Source organism: Ursus americanus, chromosome 2, assembly GCF_024610735.1.
Source record: "Ursus americanus isolate L20-20 chromosome 2, mUrsAme1.1.p, whole genome shotgun sequence".
Taxonomy (NCBI): domain Eukaryota; kingdom Metazoa; phylum Chordata; class Mammalia; order Carnivora; family Ursidae; genus Ursus; species Ursus americanus.
The window spans coordinates 14,792,372-14,809,123 of record NC_142128.1 but is presented as its reverse complement, the minus strand read 5'-3'; the positions used below and the strand labels follow the sequence as shown (position 1 = coordinate 14,809,123).

Here is a 16,752-nt window from a genome sequence, read left to right as displayed (position 1 = left end):
GATCACTTAGCACAGAATATGGTAATCGTATATTAAGTAAACATATATTAAATATCTAAAATCAGTATATTTGCCTGTCTACCCAGAGAGCTGCAGTAATCACCATATATTAAAAGGATTTTGTTATAATAAGCCAAAAATTGATCTAGAGCTATTAGCCGTTATATTGAGTGTGAAAGCTCTTTGAAAACTAATAAATTATGATGTGAGGAATTTTTGCCTTCAAGCTTGGAGTGAACATAATTAGTATAAATGATATAGGAGTCTGTTAACTGGGTAGCCCTTAATGAACCATGACTCCCAGTGTTCACACTCTTGTAGTCCTCTCTCACAGGACTCAGGGCTTGGCCATGTGACCTGCTTGGGCTAATGGGCTATTAGCAAGCACAGTGTAAGCAGAAGCTTAATAAGTGCTTGGACATTGAGGCTTGTCCTTTTGGAAGGTTTCCTCTGAGCACCCAGCCGTTGCGCTGTAACGAAGCCAGTCTAGAATAATGGAGTGAATGAGCAAGGCCCCTCAGCCAGCATCAACTGTCAGACATCTGAGTGAGGTCTTCTTGGGTGTGTAGCCCCAGCTGAGTTCCCTCTTGCGCCAACTGCGTGCGTGACCTCAGCGCACACCATAGGGCGTGGGAAAAGCACCCAACTGACCCACGGAATTAATAGAGAAAGTAATAGATCGGTGTTGTGTTAAGCCTCTGAATTTTGGGGCAGTGTGTTATGCAACAAGAGGTACCTGAATCAGATAGTATTGGCTACTTACAAGGAAGTGGTTATGGTTCACTGCTGATGTGGTGGGTGTTAAGTACCTTCGTGGCAACTCTCGCATCCTGTAGATCTGAATTTAGATGGGAATGCTGAGAGGAGCACAGGAAGTGTGATTTAGTCTTCTTTTCTTTTCTCAGTTCTGTGTCAGGGAGTGTTTGCTTGAAAGCGGAAGGGTCTGGCAAGCATTCTGTCAAGTGCTCTGTGGCTTTGCCATCTCATTTTCTAAACCTCTATCCTTCCGAATGGAGTCCTGGGGAGTAGGAGATTCTTTCAGCCAGGAAAACATGACTTTGTAAGGATACTGCTGGAGGAGGACTTGCCTGTTCGATGGTCACTTTATTGACAGTTTATTTTCCTGGTCTTTACCACTACAGTGTGGAAAAAGGTATATATATTTATCATAAATGCATACATGAATATGTACGGCATATATGCCATCTATAGCGTTTATGTATAACGTATGTCCTGCGTGATCTAGCACTTTTACTTTTCATTGTGAATGTGGCTTCTACTGTTAAGTAACAGTGGTATTATAGAAAAATCACAAGTCACATGTCCCAGGGAGTAGGAGAAATGACAGTGTGACACTGCTATACCACGGTCAGTCACTCAGCAAATATTCTGTGCTTAGAGACAAGTGGAAGGTAATAGGGATGTGAGAGAGGCCTGCCCTCACTGATTTTGTAATTCACCGTGGTGAAAAGGGTCCTTCTCCTGTCTTCCCTTTGTACGTGTTTTCCTGTTTCCCTCTCCCCAACCCCAAGTAAAACTCCGATAAACCCAAGCCCAGATCAGAAGTTGACTTGGTAATAGTCTTTGCCGATTTTTGGTGTCGTTTTTCTATTTCTTAGAGGAGTGTTGAAAACTCCAACTCTAATTGTGGATTCCCCGTTCTCATTTCAGTTCTATCAGTTTTTGCCTCATGTATGTTGAAGCTCTGATGTTAGGTGCATAGACATTTAGGACCATTATGTCTTCTTGGTGAATCTGCCCTTTTATCATTACATAATATCCCTCATTATCTTTGGTAAGGGTTCTTGTCTAGAATTTCAATGCCTCGTGTTAATTTAGCCATCCCAGCTTTCTTTTGTTTAGGCATACTATCCTTTCCCCATTTTTCTGCTTTAACTTCCTTTAGTATTTGTCTCAGAGCAGGTGAGCTAGCAATGAATTCTCTTAGTTTTTCTTTACCTGAGGATGTCAGTATTTTGCTTTTATTCTTTGTTTTTGCTGCATATAGAATTGTGGCTTGACAGCCTTTCTTTCAGCACTTCGAAGATATTGCTCCATTGTCTTCTGGCCCTCGTGGTTTCTGATGAGAAATTCCCAGTAATTCCCTGCATTGAGTTCTGCCAGAACACAATAAGTTGTGGGAGGGGAGTGCCTATAAGTCTTACTGAAATGCTCAGCCGCAAGTAAGTGGTGAAAAAGCACATTGTCAACATTAAGAATAGTGTGAAGTAGGATGCATGGTGATGAATTATGCAGATAGCAGTTGGAAAAGCGATCACATTCTGGTGAAAAAATATAATCAGATAGTGCTTAAACTTGTGATCTTATATTTAGTGGAAAGGTTCACAGACTTTGTGTGTGACCCTATTTTAGGTTTATCATTCAAATCATTTGTCCTTAACAAAACTACTTTTATTATTAAACTTTTATTATTAAAATAGCACATGTTCTTTGTAAAAAGTAAAAAAAATATAGAAAATAAAATAAAACTTATATTCTACCTTACAGAAATCTTTTTTTTTTTTTTAATGATTTTTTATTATATTATGTTAGTCACCATACAGTACATCCCCGGTTTCCGATCTACCTTACAGAAATCTTAAAGTGTATTTTCTTTCAGCCTTTTTTTTACTATTCACCTTTATGTATATTTTTACATGTTTGAAATAATATTATATATGAAATTTTGTATCAGTTTTTCTCAACATTATAACAAGCATTTTCCTGTTGAAAAATTTTTTCTAAGTATAGTGACTACATAATTCTAAATGAAAGTGCCATAATTTAATTTGCCATTTATCTGGTGGTGGTGTGTTTTTTTTTCTCCCACTAATATAACTAATTATGTGAAGAATGTGTTTTTGTTTGAAGCTTTGTTTGCATTTAGATTGTTTCCCTAGAGTCCTAGAAATGACATTATTAATTGAAAAGGTTTGCTAGCTATCTTTTCTTGTCATTTCCTATGAACTGTTTGTAAAACTGTTAACAAAGTCTGGATCTGGCATTTATTGGAAATATTTTTCCTAGTTTGTTTTTTGCTCCTTCAGTTGTTGTTATTGTTGATGTGCTTAATTTTTACATTTTTATTTATTTTTATCCATTTAATGTTGCCTTTGTGTTTTCTTCTATTTTTTTAAGCTTATGGAATTCTTTCTCACCTAGAGATTTAGAAAATAGTCCCTTCTGTCTTCATGCTACTTTTTAAGACTAGTTTTTTTAATTCTGTTAAGCAAAGTTTACCATGCTCATCATTTTTAACTATACAGTTCAGTGGTATTAAATACTTTTACCTTATGCAGCTGTCGCCTCCATCCATCCCCATAACTTTTTTTTTTAAAGATTTTATTTATTTATTTGACAGAGATAGAGACAGCGAGAGAGGGAACACAAAGCAGGGGGAGTGGGAGAGGAAGAAGCAGGCTCATAGCGGAGGAGCCTGATGTGGGGCTCGATCCCAGAATGCCAGGATCACGCCCTGAGCCAAAGGCAGACGCTTAACTGCTGTGCCACCCAGGCGCCCCCATCCCCATAACTCTTGATCTTGCAAAACTGAAACTTTTTACCTATTAAACGATAACTTCCCATTCTTCCCTCCCCACAGCTCCTAGCAACCACCATTATACTTTCTATGATTTCAACTACTCTGAGTATCTCATATAAGTGAAATCATACAGTGTTGGTCTTTTTGTGACTGGCTTATTTCACTTAGCATAATGCCCTCAAGGTTCATCCATGTTATAGCGTATGTCCTTTCCTTTTTAAGGCTGAATAATATTCCACTGTACATATATACCACATTTTTCTTTATCCATTTATCTGTTGATGGACACTTGGCTTGTTCCATGTTTTAGCTGCTGTGAATAATGCTGCTATGAACATGGGTGTACAAATAGCCCTTTGAGACCCTATTTTCAGTTTTTGGGAGCAGATCCAAAAGTGGAATTGCTGGGTTCTATGGTAATTCTATTTTTAATTTTTTGAGGAACCTCCATACTGTTTTACGCTGGAGCTGTACCCTCTTACATTCCCACCAACAGTACACAGGGTTCCGGTTTTGCTGTGTCCTCACCAACACTTGTTTTGTTTTTGTTTTTTGATAGTAGCCATCCTAATAAATGGATGTGAGTATCTCATTGTTGTTCTGATTTGCATTTCCCTGCTCGTTAGTATTGTTGGGCATCTCTTCGTGTGCTTATTGGCCATTCATATACCTTCTTTGGGGAAATGTCTAGTCAGGTCCTTTGCCCATTTTTGATTGGTATTAGTTTTTCTTTAAATATTTGGTAAAATTCACCCAGTAAAGCAATCAGATATGAGGCCTTTTTGTTGTTGTTGCTGGGAGATTGGTGGTTACTGATTCAGTCTCCTTACTAGTGATAGGTCTATTCAGTTTTTCTGTTTCTTTGTGATTTCTTGGTAGATTTTGTGTTTCTGGAAATTTGTTCATGTCAACTAGTGTATCCAATTTCTTGGTGTACATTTGTTCATAGTACTCTTATATCTTTTTTATTTCTGTAGAATTGGTAGTAATGTCCCTACTTTCATTTCTGGTTTTAGTGATTTTGAGTCTTCCCGTTTTTTTTTTTTTTTTTTTTTTTAGTCCCATCTAACTAAAGGGTTGTTGATTTTTGTTGATCTTTTTGAAGAACCAACTTTTTAGTTCGTTGATTTTTCTCTGTTGTTTTTCCGTTGTCTATTTTATTGATCTAATCTTCATTATTTCATTTCCTTCTGCAAGCTTTGGATTTGTTCATTCTTTTTCTAATTGCTTAAGTTGTAGAGTTAGGTTGTTGATTTGAATTAATCCTCTTTCTTTCTTTCAATATGAGCATTTATAGCTATAAATTTCCTCCTTTTTTTAAATAATAGTATTTTTTATTATGTTAGTCACCGTACAGTACATCCCCAGTTTTTGATGTAATGTTCTATGATTCATTACTTGCATTTAACACCCAGTGCACCATGCAATATGTGCCCTCCTTAATACCCATCACCGGCCTAGCCCATTCCCCCCCTCCGCCCGAAGCCCTCAGTTTGTTTCCCAGAATCCATAGTCTCTCATGGTTCATTCCCCCTTCTGTTTACCCGCCCCTTCTTCTTCCTTTTCTTTTCCTACCGATCTTCCTACTTCTTATGTTCCATAAATGAGTGAAACCATATGATAAATTTCCTCCTTACCAGTGCTTTTGATGCATCCCATAAATTTTGGTATGTTTCTGTTTTTGCATTTTCATTCATCTCTGAGTATTTTCTAATTTCTCTTGTGGTTTCTTCTTTGATGCATTGATTGTTTAAAAGTGTGTGGTTTAATTTCCATAATTTTGTGAACTTTCCAATTTTCTTTACTCATTTCTAACGTCATCCCGTTGTGGTCAGAGTAGATACTTTGTATGATCTCTGTCTCTTAAAAGCCATTAGGCTTAATTTTTTGGCCTAATTTGTGGTCTGTCCTAGAAACGTCCTGTGTGCATTTGGGAAGGATGTGTATGCTCTTGTTGTTGGGGGGAGTGTTCTGCATATTACTCTTAGATCTAGTTGGTCTGTTGCGTGAAGTCCTCTGTTTCCTTCCTTGTCTTCTCCCTGGTTGTTCTTTCCATTGTGAGTGGGGTATGAAAGTCTCCAATTGTATGTAGAGCTATTTCTCCCTTCAATTCTGTCCATTTCTGCTTCATATATTTTGAAGGTATGTCATTTGGTGTGTAAATGTTTATAATTGTTCTATATTCTTGCTATTTTGAAACTTTTATTAATATATAATGTCTTTGTCCCTTGTAACTTTTTTTTGATTTAAAGTCTGTTTTGTCTGCTAATAGTATAGCTGCTCCTGCTCTCTTTTGATTACTGTTTGAATGGAATATCTTTCCATCCTTTAACTTTCAACCTGTGTATGTCTTTGGATGTAAAGTGAGTCTCTTGTAGACAGAGTAGAGTTGGATCATGTCTTTTTATCCATTCTGCCAAGCTCTGTCTTTTTATTAAAGAGTTTAATCCATTTAAATTTAAAGTAATTACTGATAAGGAGGGGCTTACTTCTGTCATTGTGCTTTTTTTCCCTATATGCCCTATTGTTTTTTTTGTCCCTCATTTCCTACGTGTTTGTCTTTTTTCCAAAGTTGAGTTTTGTAGTGAAATGTTTAAGTTCCTTCTTAATTTCCTTTTGTGTATATTGTATAGCTATTTTTTTGTGTGGGTGTGGTTACCAAGTGGATTATATTTAACATCTTAAAGATGTAACATTTTAGTTTAAAGTCACTGCAGTTTAACTTCAGTAACATGCAAAAACTCCACCTTTACAGCTCTGTCCCCACCCCTTGCAGTTAATTGATGGCACAGAACTACATCTTTATACTTTGTGAGGACAGAAATATAAACTAGTAATTCCTTTAAATGCAGTTATTTCCTAAGTTATGTAGGGAACAAAATTTGGAATTACAAACCAAAGTTGCAATAATACTAGTTTTACACTAATAAAATTTTTTTAAATGTCTCTTAAATCATGTAGAAAACAAAAGTTACAAACCATTGTTACAGTAACACTAGTTTTCATAATTGGCCCTGTATTTACCTTTATTGAGGTCTTTACTTCTCCATATGGCTTGGAGGTACCGAGTAGTGTCCTTTCATTTCACCGTGCAGGAATCCCTGAAGCATCTCTTGCAGAGCAGGTCTAGTGGTCATGGACTGCCTCAGCTTTTGTTTATCTGGGATGTCTTGATTTCTCCCTCAGTTCTGAAGGATGTATGGGATTCTTGGTGAAGTTCTTTTCTTTTAACACTTTGAATATCTTGGCCCACTGCCTTTTGACCTCCAAAGTTTCAGATGAGAAATCTGCCCATAATTTTATGAATGATCCATTGTATGTGATGATTCACTTCTCTCTTGCCACTTTCAAGGTTTATTCTTTGTCTTTTGAAAGTTTGAGTATAATGTGTCTTGGTGTGGGTCTCTTTGAGTTCATCTTACTCGGAGTTTGTTGAGCTTCTTGGATGTTTACATTCATGTCTTTTATCAAATTTGGGAAGTTTCCAGGTATTGTTTCTTCATATATTCTCTCTTCCCCTTCTTGTGGGACACGCACGACGTGCATGTTGTTCTGCTTGATCTGTCCCACCGGCCCCTTGAGCTCTCTTTGCTTGTCTTCATTTTTCTTTCTTTTTGCTCCTCAGCCTTGATAAGTTCCACGGTCTTATCGTCAGGTTCACTTATTCTTCCTGTTCAAATCTGCCCTTGAATCCCTCTAGTGAATTTTTCATTTCCATTATTATACTTTTCAGCTCCAGAATTTCTTTTTGGTTTCTTTTTAGGCTTCTTAGCTCTTTTATTATTCCGCGTTGTTCACACATTGTTTTGTTGATTTTCTCCACATCTTCCTTTAGTTCTTTGAGCACCTTTAGGACCATGTTTTTAAGGTCTGTCTAATATATCTGCCAGAAAGTATTTTTCAGGAACAGGTTCTGTTGAATTATTTTTTCCCCTTCAAATAGGACATACTTTCCTGTGTCTTTGTATGCCTTGTGGCATTTGAACCTAGTCATGTGGTAACTCTGGAAATCAGATTCTCCCCCTTCTACAGGGTTTGCTGTTTTTTTTTGTTATTGTTTTTGTTTTATTGAGTTTTGTAGGCTCCCTGTAAGGATCAGGCCGAGGTGTAAACTTAATGTCTAAAGTCTTTTCTGAGCCTTTCCCTGGGCATGCGTAGTAACTTTCTGTTTTTCCCTGAATGTTCCACTGTATTTGAATATACTAGTCTTTAATGTCTGGTTCCTGAAAGGGTGACAGTGTAAAGTGAAGGGGGATAAAAATAGGTAGAGGCCCTTATGATGATCTCTTGGAAGTCAGCTGGAGGGGTAAGGCCTTGCAAAAATGGGGGGTGGTGATGCAACAACATTGGCTGTACGCCTCTTTGTACCTCTGTGATCAGAAGCTGCAGTTAGCAGTCAGAGCATAGGTCCTCAGTATTTTGCAGGATAGGGTCCTTTTTGCCCACCCTAGCCACCACAAACGGTGTGCAAGCTGCCCCAGGAACATGTGCACAGGTGTCTTAGCCTGCTGTGCTAAGAGCTGAAATTAACCGTTCAGGCCTTTTCCTGGAAGTTGCAACCCTTCAGCTGACTTGAGTTTCAGAATAGTTATATTAGACAGATTCTGCCGGTGCAGTTGTCCAGGTGGGGAGACTGATTCCTGGTGGGTCTTCCTCCTCCATGTTCCCCAAATTCATCTCCTGTTTGTACTTTTTTAACAGTTTAATCAGTTGGAATTTATTTTGCTCTAGAGTAGGAAAGAAATATCTAAGTCAGTGGTCAGTAGACTTTTTCTTAAAGGGACAGATAGTGACTTTTTAACACCTGTGGGGCATACGCTCTATGTGGCAGCTTCTCAGCTCTGCCATAGCACAAAGCAGCCATGGACAATAAGTGAACAAATGTGGGTGACAGTGTTCCAGCGGAGCTTTACTTGTGGAAACAGGCAGCAGACTCGTTTTGCCCCATAGGCTGCAGTTCATTGACCTCTGCATTGAATTCTCCATCCTCTGTCAAAAATTGGAGTCTGAACTTTTACCCACTTGCAGGCTAGCAGGTTAGCTGGCCACCGTGTCATGGATGCTGGCAGAAGGCACGGATGGTTTATTATCATAAGAGCTCTAGCCAGAATATCATTATTTACTCTGGTTCCTGAGCCCCCAGCGCTCAGGGAGCAGCTCTGGAAGGGCCAGGTAACATCTGTATGTATGTTATAGGACAGGAACCCCAAGTTTAGGGAAAATGGAGCTCTTAGAGTTAACAGTAGTCCTGCCTGACCTTTGTCCTAGAGGGACATCTCCTTATTAAACTGGACAGTAAACATACATATCATTTGCTCCGAGACACTCTGTCTTCTAAGGCTATTCACTATACAAACCTTTTTGAAAAGATAGTCTAGAATAAAGGCAGTCAGTGCTGCTTACGTGACATTCAGAGAGAGAGAGACCCATGGAGATCTGTCTCCCCTCAACCCATCTCCATTCCTTCCCCAGCACTCCGACCCCCAAATTGATGTACGCAGGGCCTGCCTGGTGATGGTGTCTTGCATTCATTCAGTGTGGCTGTGCTGGGCTGCAGTTTTATTTTCTCAGGCTCTCATTTGCGTGTAGGCCAAGAATTCATGGATTCATGAGTTTGAGGCTATCTATAACTTTTCCCCCTGGATTTATAACATAGATTTAATTCTAAGTGTGTATTACTCTCAGGTCTTTTCCTTTTCCTCCCTGGTTATTTACTAATTTTCAGATGTGAGAGTGCTTCCTTTCAAAATGTGTTGTCTGAGGATTTATGGTGTGGACAAGGGGGCATAAACCCCTTTCTCCCTGTTCCTTCCTACTATGCACAACTCTGAACCCTGGAAAACACAAGAGGCACCAGATGAGAACTTTGAAAGGTGGTAAGAGGAAGGCTAACTGGTTTGGGACCCTAGGAGTAGAGGAAAGATAGGGCAGTAGTAGGATGTTTTATATCTCCCCGCCTAAAGAAGAAGGCAACTCGGACCCCGTGTTTCCTGATCCTTAATTTAGCAACAGAAAGCACCTAAGGGGGCGCCTGGGTGGCACAGCGGTTAAGCCTCTGCCTTCAGCTCAGGGCGTGATCCCGGCGTTATGGGATCGAGCCCCACATCAGGCTCCTCCGCTATGAGCCTGCTTCTTCCTCTCCCACTCCCCCTGCTTGTGTTCCCTCTCTCACTGGCTGTCTCTATCTCTGTCAAATAAATAAACAAAAATCTTTAAAAAAAAAAAAGAAAACCACCTAAGGAGGCTCATTTGTTCCCAGTATGGGATGAGAGTCCCTTCAGCAGGATCAGGCAAGCCCAGTATCACTGCCAAGGGAATCGGTTGGGATCCCCACGGACAGTAAGCAACTAGGACAAGTAGTCTCCTTCCCTGCTGGACCTGAAATTCCCCTCTCCTGTCAGGAGATACCAGGGTGGCCAGGAGAACGTGGAAAGAGAGAGATCCTTTCCCACCATCTACTTTTCCAACAAGTGACCTGACTTATGAAATGCTCTCCATCCCTGCTGGGCCTGAGGGTTCCCTTCCCAGCTGACAGATACCATGGTGGCTGAGTGGTACTGGCAAGAGGGATCTGTGGGCATTCGGTCCAGCTGGGGAAGCCTCTTTGTCCCTGTGCCCTGAGACTCCCCTGTCCCACTCAATTACTGGGGCTGTTAGGGGCAGTCAGCCAGAGGCACTTTGCCACACAAGTAGCCTACCCTGGGAGGCCTGCTGGCATTACACCGTCCTCCTCCACTGAGAGACCCCCCAGGGAGCCATCCTAGAGAAACCCCTTTTTCTAACAGCAGAGACCAGTGGGAGCCCAAGCAAATTACAGTGCAAAGGTTCTGAAAATTAAACTGCCATTGGAATCGTAGCACACAAAGTGGTCCCGGACCTGCGTGCTCAACCTAAACAAAGTGACTGCCTGTTAGAATAGGAGAATTAAATAAGATCTCGAGTACCCTATCATAGTAGATGGAATGTCTAGGATGCAGTAAAAATCACCTGTCGTGCCAAGAGCCAAGAAGATCACAGCTTGAACAGAAAAAGGTGATGAACTGATACCAACACCAATGAATCCGATGATGGAAAAATCTGACAAGGATTTTAAAGCAGCTGTCATAAAAATGCTTCAGCAATCAGTTACAAATTCTCTCGAAACAAATGAAAAAATAAAAAATCGTGGCAGAGAAATGAAAGTTGTAAAAAGAACCAAGGGGGAATTATAAAATTGAAGAATACAGTAACAAATAAAAAAAGCTAAACTGTGAATGGGCTCAGTAGTAGAGTGGAGATGACGTAGGATAGAATCGGGGCCTTACCATATCAGCAGTATGATCTGTAAATAGGATAGCTTGATAGGATTTACCTGGTCTGAACAACAGAGCAAACCCCAAATGGGACAAAACCAAAGAAATCCACATCATGATGCCTTAGAATTAATGACCTGGAAAGTAAAGAAAGAAAAGATCTTGAAAGGTGCTAGAGAAAAATGATGTATTAACATTAATTTAAATCAGGTTTCTCATCTGAAATCCTGGAGGCCAGAAGGATGTGGTACACATTTTTCAAATGTTGAAAGAAAATACCTGATGACCATTAATTCTGTATCTGGCAAAACTGTCCTTCCAGAATGAAGATTAAATAAAGACATACATGAAAGAGAACAAAGAATTTGTTGTTTGCTGATCTGCCCTTAAAAATTGGCTTCTAATGAAATAGTGAAAGAAAGATTATTGGAGCACAAGAAAGTCAGGAAGAATGACGGAAAGCTCAGAAATATGGGTATGTGCAGGAGATGATCATTTTCCTCACGATTCTTAGAAATCATTTGATGATTGAAACAAAAATTAAAATACTATGTAATACTCAGGGCAATGATATTTAATTTACAAGAGGAAAAGTTAAAGGGAATGGAAGTGATGTTTCCACACTTCACTTGAGGTGTAAAATGTTAATACTAGCAGACTCGGAGAGTCATGTATATATATGTAAGTATACGTGTGTATACAGCATATACATAAGTCCTGCATATATGTAAGACTCAGAGTAACTACTACAAAAACTATACAAAGAGCCGCCAACAACTACGAAAAACGTTTACAAAGGGGTACACTAGAAGAAAAAAACCCCACAAGATAAATGAAGTTGGAATACTGAAAATCTTTAAGTAACCTGCAGGAAATTAAGAGTAATGAGTATGAGAATGAGAGGAAACAAGCAGGAAATGAGTAATAAAGTAGCAGAACTGAAGACTAATGTATTAGTGATTGCTTCAAATGTAAATATTCTAAAGATTTTATTTATTTGAGAGAGGGCGAGAGAGAGCACAAGCAGGCAGAGCTGTAGGCAGGAGGAAATAGAGAAGCAGGCTCCCCGCTGAGCAGGGAGCCTAATGTGGGGCTCTATCCCAGGACCCCGGGATCATTTTTTTTTTTTAATTTTAATAATGATTTTTTATTATATTATGTTAGTCACCATGCAGTACATCCCCGGTTTTCGATGTAAGGCTCGATGATTCATTAGTTGTGTATAACACCCAGTGCACCATGCAATATGTGCCCTCCTTACTACCCATCACCGGTCTATCCCATTCCCCCACCCCCCTCCCCTCTGTAGCCCTCAGTTTGTTTCTCATAGTCCATAGTCTCTCATGTTTCATTCCCCCTTCTGATTACCCCCCTTTCTTTATCCCTTTCTTCCCCTACTGATCATTCTAGTTCTTATGTTCCATAGATGAGAGAAATCATATGATAGTTGTCTTTCTCTGCTTGACTTATTTCACTTAGCATTATCTCCTCCAGTGCCGTCCATGTTGTAGCAAATGTTGAGAACTCGTTCTTTCTGATTGCTGAGTAATATTCCATTGTATATATGGACCACAACTTCTTAATCCAGTCATCTGTTGCAGGGCATCTCGGCTCCTTCCACGATTTAGCTATTGTGGACATTGCTGCTATGAACATTGGGGTGCATATGGCCCTTCTCTTCACTACGTCTGTATCTTTGGAGGACCCCGGGATCATGACCTGAGTCAAAGGCACACGCTTAACCTCCTGAGCCACCCAGGTGCCCCTCAAGTGTAAATATTCTAAATATACCAATCGAATGATAGATAATTGGCAGAGTGGGTAAAAAAAAAATAGGACCCCGAAATATGATATTGATAAGAAACTCACTTCAAATTCAGTGACATGGGTAGGTTGAGTAAAGTTATAGAAAGATACATGCCAAGCCAACAATAACCCAAAGACCAGGATTGCCTATATCAGTATCAGATTAAGTAGACCTCAGAGTGGGGAAACATACTAGAGACAGAGAATGACTTTTCATAATGATAAAAGGATAATCCACACTAAATGAGTATACATCAAACATTGGAGGCTCAAAACTGACATAGTCGAATGGAAAAATCTTAAAAAATAAAAATTCACAGTTATAGTTGGGAACCTTTTTTTTTTTTTAAGAGCACACATGCGAGTGGGGGAGGGGCAGAGGGAGAGAAGAGAGTCTCAAGCAGACTCCCTGATGAGTGCAGAGCCTGACACGGGGCTTGATCTCATGACCCTGAGATGAAGACCTGAGCCGGAACCAAGAGTCAGCCGCTTAACCAACTGAGCCACCCAGGCGCCCCTATAGTTGGGGACTTTGAAACCCCTTTCAGTCTCTGCTAAAACTACTTGATTAAAAATCACAAGGATATAGAAAATCTGAGTAACACAATTAACTACTAGGATCTGATTGACAGATATAGAACATATTACCCAGCAACAGCTGAATACATATGTTTCCGAGTACCTGTGGAACATTGACAAAGACAGACCATGTCCTTAGCCACAGAACAAATCTCAGTGGATTTACAAGACCTGAAATCATAATATTGTTCTCTGACCATAATGGAATCAAGCTAGAAATTAATGATAGAAACAAAAGGAAAATCTCTAACTGCGTGGAAATTAAACAACGCATTTTTTAATAAGCCCTGGGTCATAGGAGAAGTCTCAGATGAAATGAAGAAATACATACAACTGAATGACAGTAAAAATAAACTGTATGTGGGATGTAACTCCAGCAGTGCTCAGAGGGAAATTTACAGCAATAAATGCTTACATTAGAAATGAGGAAAGATGGCGAGTCAGAAATCAATGAAAATCTAAATGAGTGTGAATGTAAATGAACATCCAAATGTAAATCTAAGTAAATGTTGATGGATTAGAAGACACAATATGGTCAACTGTCAGTTTTCCCCAAATTGATCCTGTACATTTAATGCAATTCCTACTCAAATCCCCGTAAGGTTTTTGTAGAAATAGACAAACGTATTCTAAAATTTATAAGGAACGGTCCTGGCCCTAAAATAGCTTAAATGGTGTTGAGGAGGAAGAACAAGATGGGAGGAATCATATACCCTGATATTATAGCTTACTCCCATTGCTCCAGTAATCAAAACAGTGTGGTACTGGTGGAGAGACGGATTAGCCCCGTAGACTGCTAGAACAGAATAGAGATCCCAGAAATAAACCCACATACATGCCTAACTGATTTTTTACAAAGGTGCAAAAGCAACTCCTTGGAGGAAGGATAACCTTTCCAACAAATGGTTCTGGGGCAATTAGACATCCAGGACACCACCACCACCGCACCACACACACCACCACCACCACCGCGCCACACACACCACCACCACCACCGCGCCACACACACCACCACCGCGCCACACACACCACCACCACCACCGCGCCACACACACCACCACCGCGCCACACACACCACCACCACCACCGCGCCACACACACCACCACCACCACCGCGCCACACACACCACCACCGCGCCACACACACCACCACCACCACCGCGCCACACACACCACCACCGCGCCACACACACCACCACCGCACCACACATACCAAAAGTACATTCACACGCACACACACACTCAAAAAGTTTGTTTTTTTTTAAACTTCACGTCTTACCTAAAAATTAACTGAAAATGGATCATGAGCTAAAGTAAACTAAAGTAAAACTGAGAGAAACGTGCCATCCCTCTTCTCACATGCCTCTGTCCCTTTATCCTTTTCGCCCTTCGGTATTCACTTTGGACAGCACCCCTCTGGGAAGTTCTCACTGGTCCTGCAGGGCTGGCTGGCTTAGTTATCTATCTCAAGGGCTCTAGTCACACCGTGATGGACATTTGGCTTTTCTCTGCTTGCCCAGCATCTGGGCCTTTTCATGTTTGGGGAAGTCCCTGTTAAATCAGCTTTGTTTAGCACAAGGGCCCCCTGTCTGCTACAGAAGCCAAGGAGGAGACATACTGTTTCCTGGTGTCACCTGCTAGCAGTGTGGGTGTAATGGTATCATTTAGGATTGTCACTGCCTTTGCCTGAGATTTTGAGTATGGAATGAGTGATGGAAATGACCTGGGACATGCAGACCTCATTGTTGGGCTCATGGCAGCAGCATCTGCTTTTCAGGGGTGGTGCTGGTGATGGTATCTAGAGAGTGACGGCATCTACAGTAGATGGGTTCTGAGGGATTGAGGGCTGGTCCTGCTGCCAGCTGGCCTTCATTCCTGCCTTTGTAAAGATTCTATGAGTTGTGGGGTCCTTTCAATAAATCCTTTTTCTTTTTAGCCAGAGGCAGTTTCTATTGCTTGCAAAAGAATCTTGAATGATTCAAATACCCTATCATAAAATAGTATTGCACATTTTGCCTGTTTACTTGTTGTTTCCTCATACTAGATCGTGGTTGGGGGCTCTGTCTTATTCCTTCTTGTACATTCAACACACAACATGCTTGAGGTATATTACCTTCTCAGTAAATAATGAAATGTTCAGGTCTTCAGCTTTGTTTCTCCATTGGCATGATATTTTGTGGCGGTTTCCCTGTGACTTTGACATTTAGAGGGCTTTTATTTTTAGTTTTCAGTGCTGTTTGCAAGATTTGAATGTTTTGTTTGCCTTTTGGATATTTTATTGGGAACTTGAAAGAGAAATTGTAGTTACCTTGAACAGTATTTTTTTTTTTCTTCCCTCCTTATTTTTCTTAATGGAAGTACCAAGTGAGATGGACAAGGGAACCTTTTTTATCAGGGCAAAAATTAAGACTTTGTGATCAACCAACATAGTAATCAAGCTGGTAGATTTTTTTGAATTTTCTTTCATTGTATATTATAATGTTAGCACAGTGATATATATTACACACAATTACACACACACACACGCTCATTGTGTCTCCTCATTTGTTCCTGTTGTTAATTCCATCATATGTCAGTCTCGGTGGAGATGAATCAACATCTCACTTATCTTGGATGACTCTGTTTTGTCCCTCTAGTGGGGAATGTCTTTGAATGCACGTCCTTAGCACTCTTCTCCTTTTCTCCACTAATATGAGCCCAGTCACCATGACCTTATTTGCATAGCTTCCCCCCAGAGTTCACTCTTACTGAAATCAAGCCTGTCTTTTTTTTTTTTTTTAAGATTTTATTTATTTATTCGACAGAGATAGAGACAGCCAGCGAGAGAGGGAACACAAGCAGGGGGAGTGGGAGAGGAAGAAGCAGGCTCATAGCGGAGGAGCCTGATGTGGGGCTCGATCCCATGACGCCGGGATCACGCCCTGAGCCGAAGGCAGACGCTTAACCGCTGTGCCACCCAGGCGCCCCATGAAATCAAGCCTGTCTTGCAGGGTTTCTGCGTGGATCTTTCTGATGAGAAAGATAATATCTTGTGATTCCAACCCTAAGTTGATCTGCACTATTTCTTCAAGTTATTCATTCTTACTACACTCACTGTGGTTTTATGACTCACATATTAAATAGTGTCCTTTTTGGGAAAAGTCTGTTTTCTACATTCATGCTGCTTGTCCCCTTAACGTTCTCAGTGTATTCAAGTTCTTCCCTTCAGCTGACGTAGACTGTGCTCCAGGATGCGTTCCCTTACCCACCCTCCCTTATTCAAAGCAGGGATACTCTTTTGTGTGAGTGCTGCTCCCCTCTTCTTGGAGCCTATCTTACCTATCCCTTGATATTATATATTATTGTACTAATATTATTTGAGGCAGTTGAATGGATTTGAAAATGAAAGCGTCAGTGGTCTTCTCTATAGAGCTTTCAGAGTTAATGAATCACAGGTTTATTTCGTTGGGTTTTAGAAAACTTAAAGGACCATCAGAACCCAGAGCACCATCAAAACACTATAATGTTAATTTTCCACATCATGCAGATACCAGT

At 40.3% G+C, this 16,752-nt stretch overlaps 1 protein-coding gene across 3 annotated transcripts in view; it reads left to right on the top strand.

Moving 5' to 3' along the window:
- The window catches only part of LOC123784713 (S-adenosyl-L-methionine-dependent tRNA 4-demethylwyosine synthase TYW1), a 210,644-nt gene that overhangs the window by 54,225 nt on the left and 139,667 nt on the right, over nt 1-16,752 (top strand). The gene's annotated exons all lie outside the window — the stretch shown is intronic.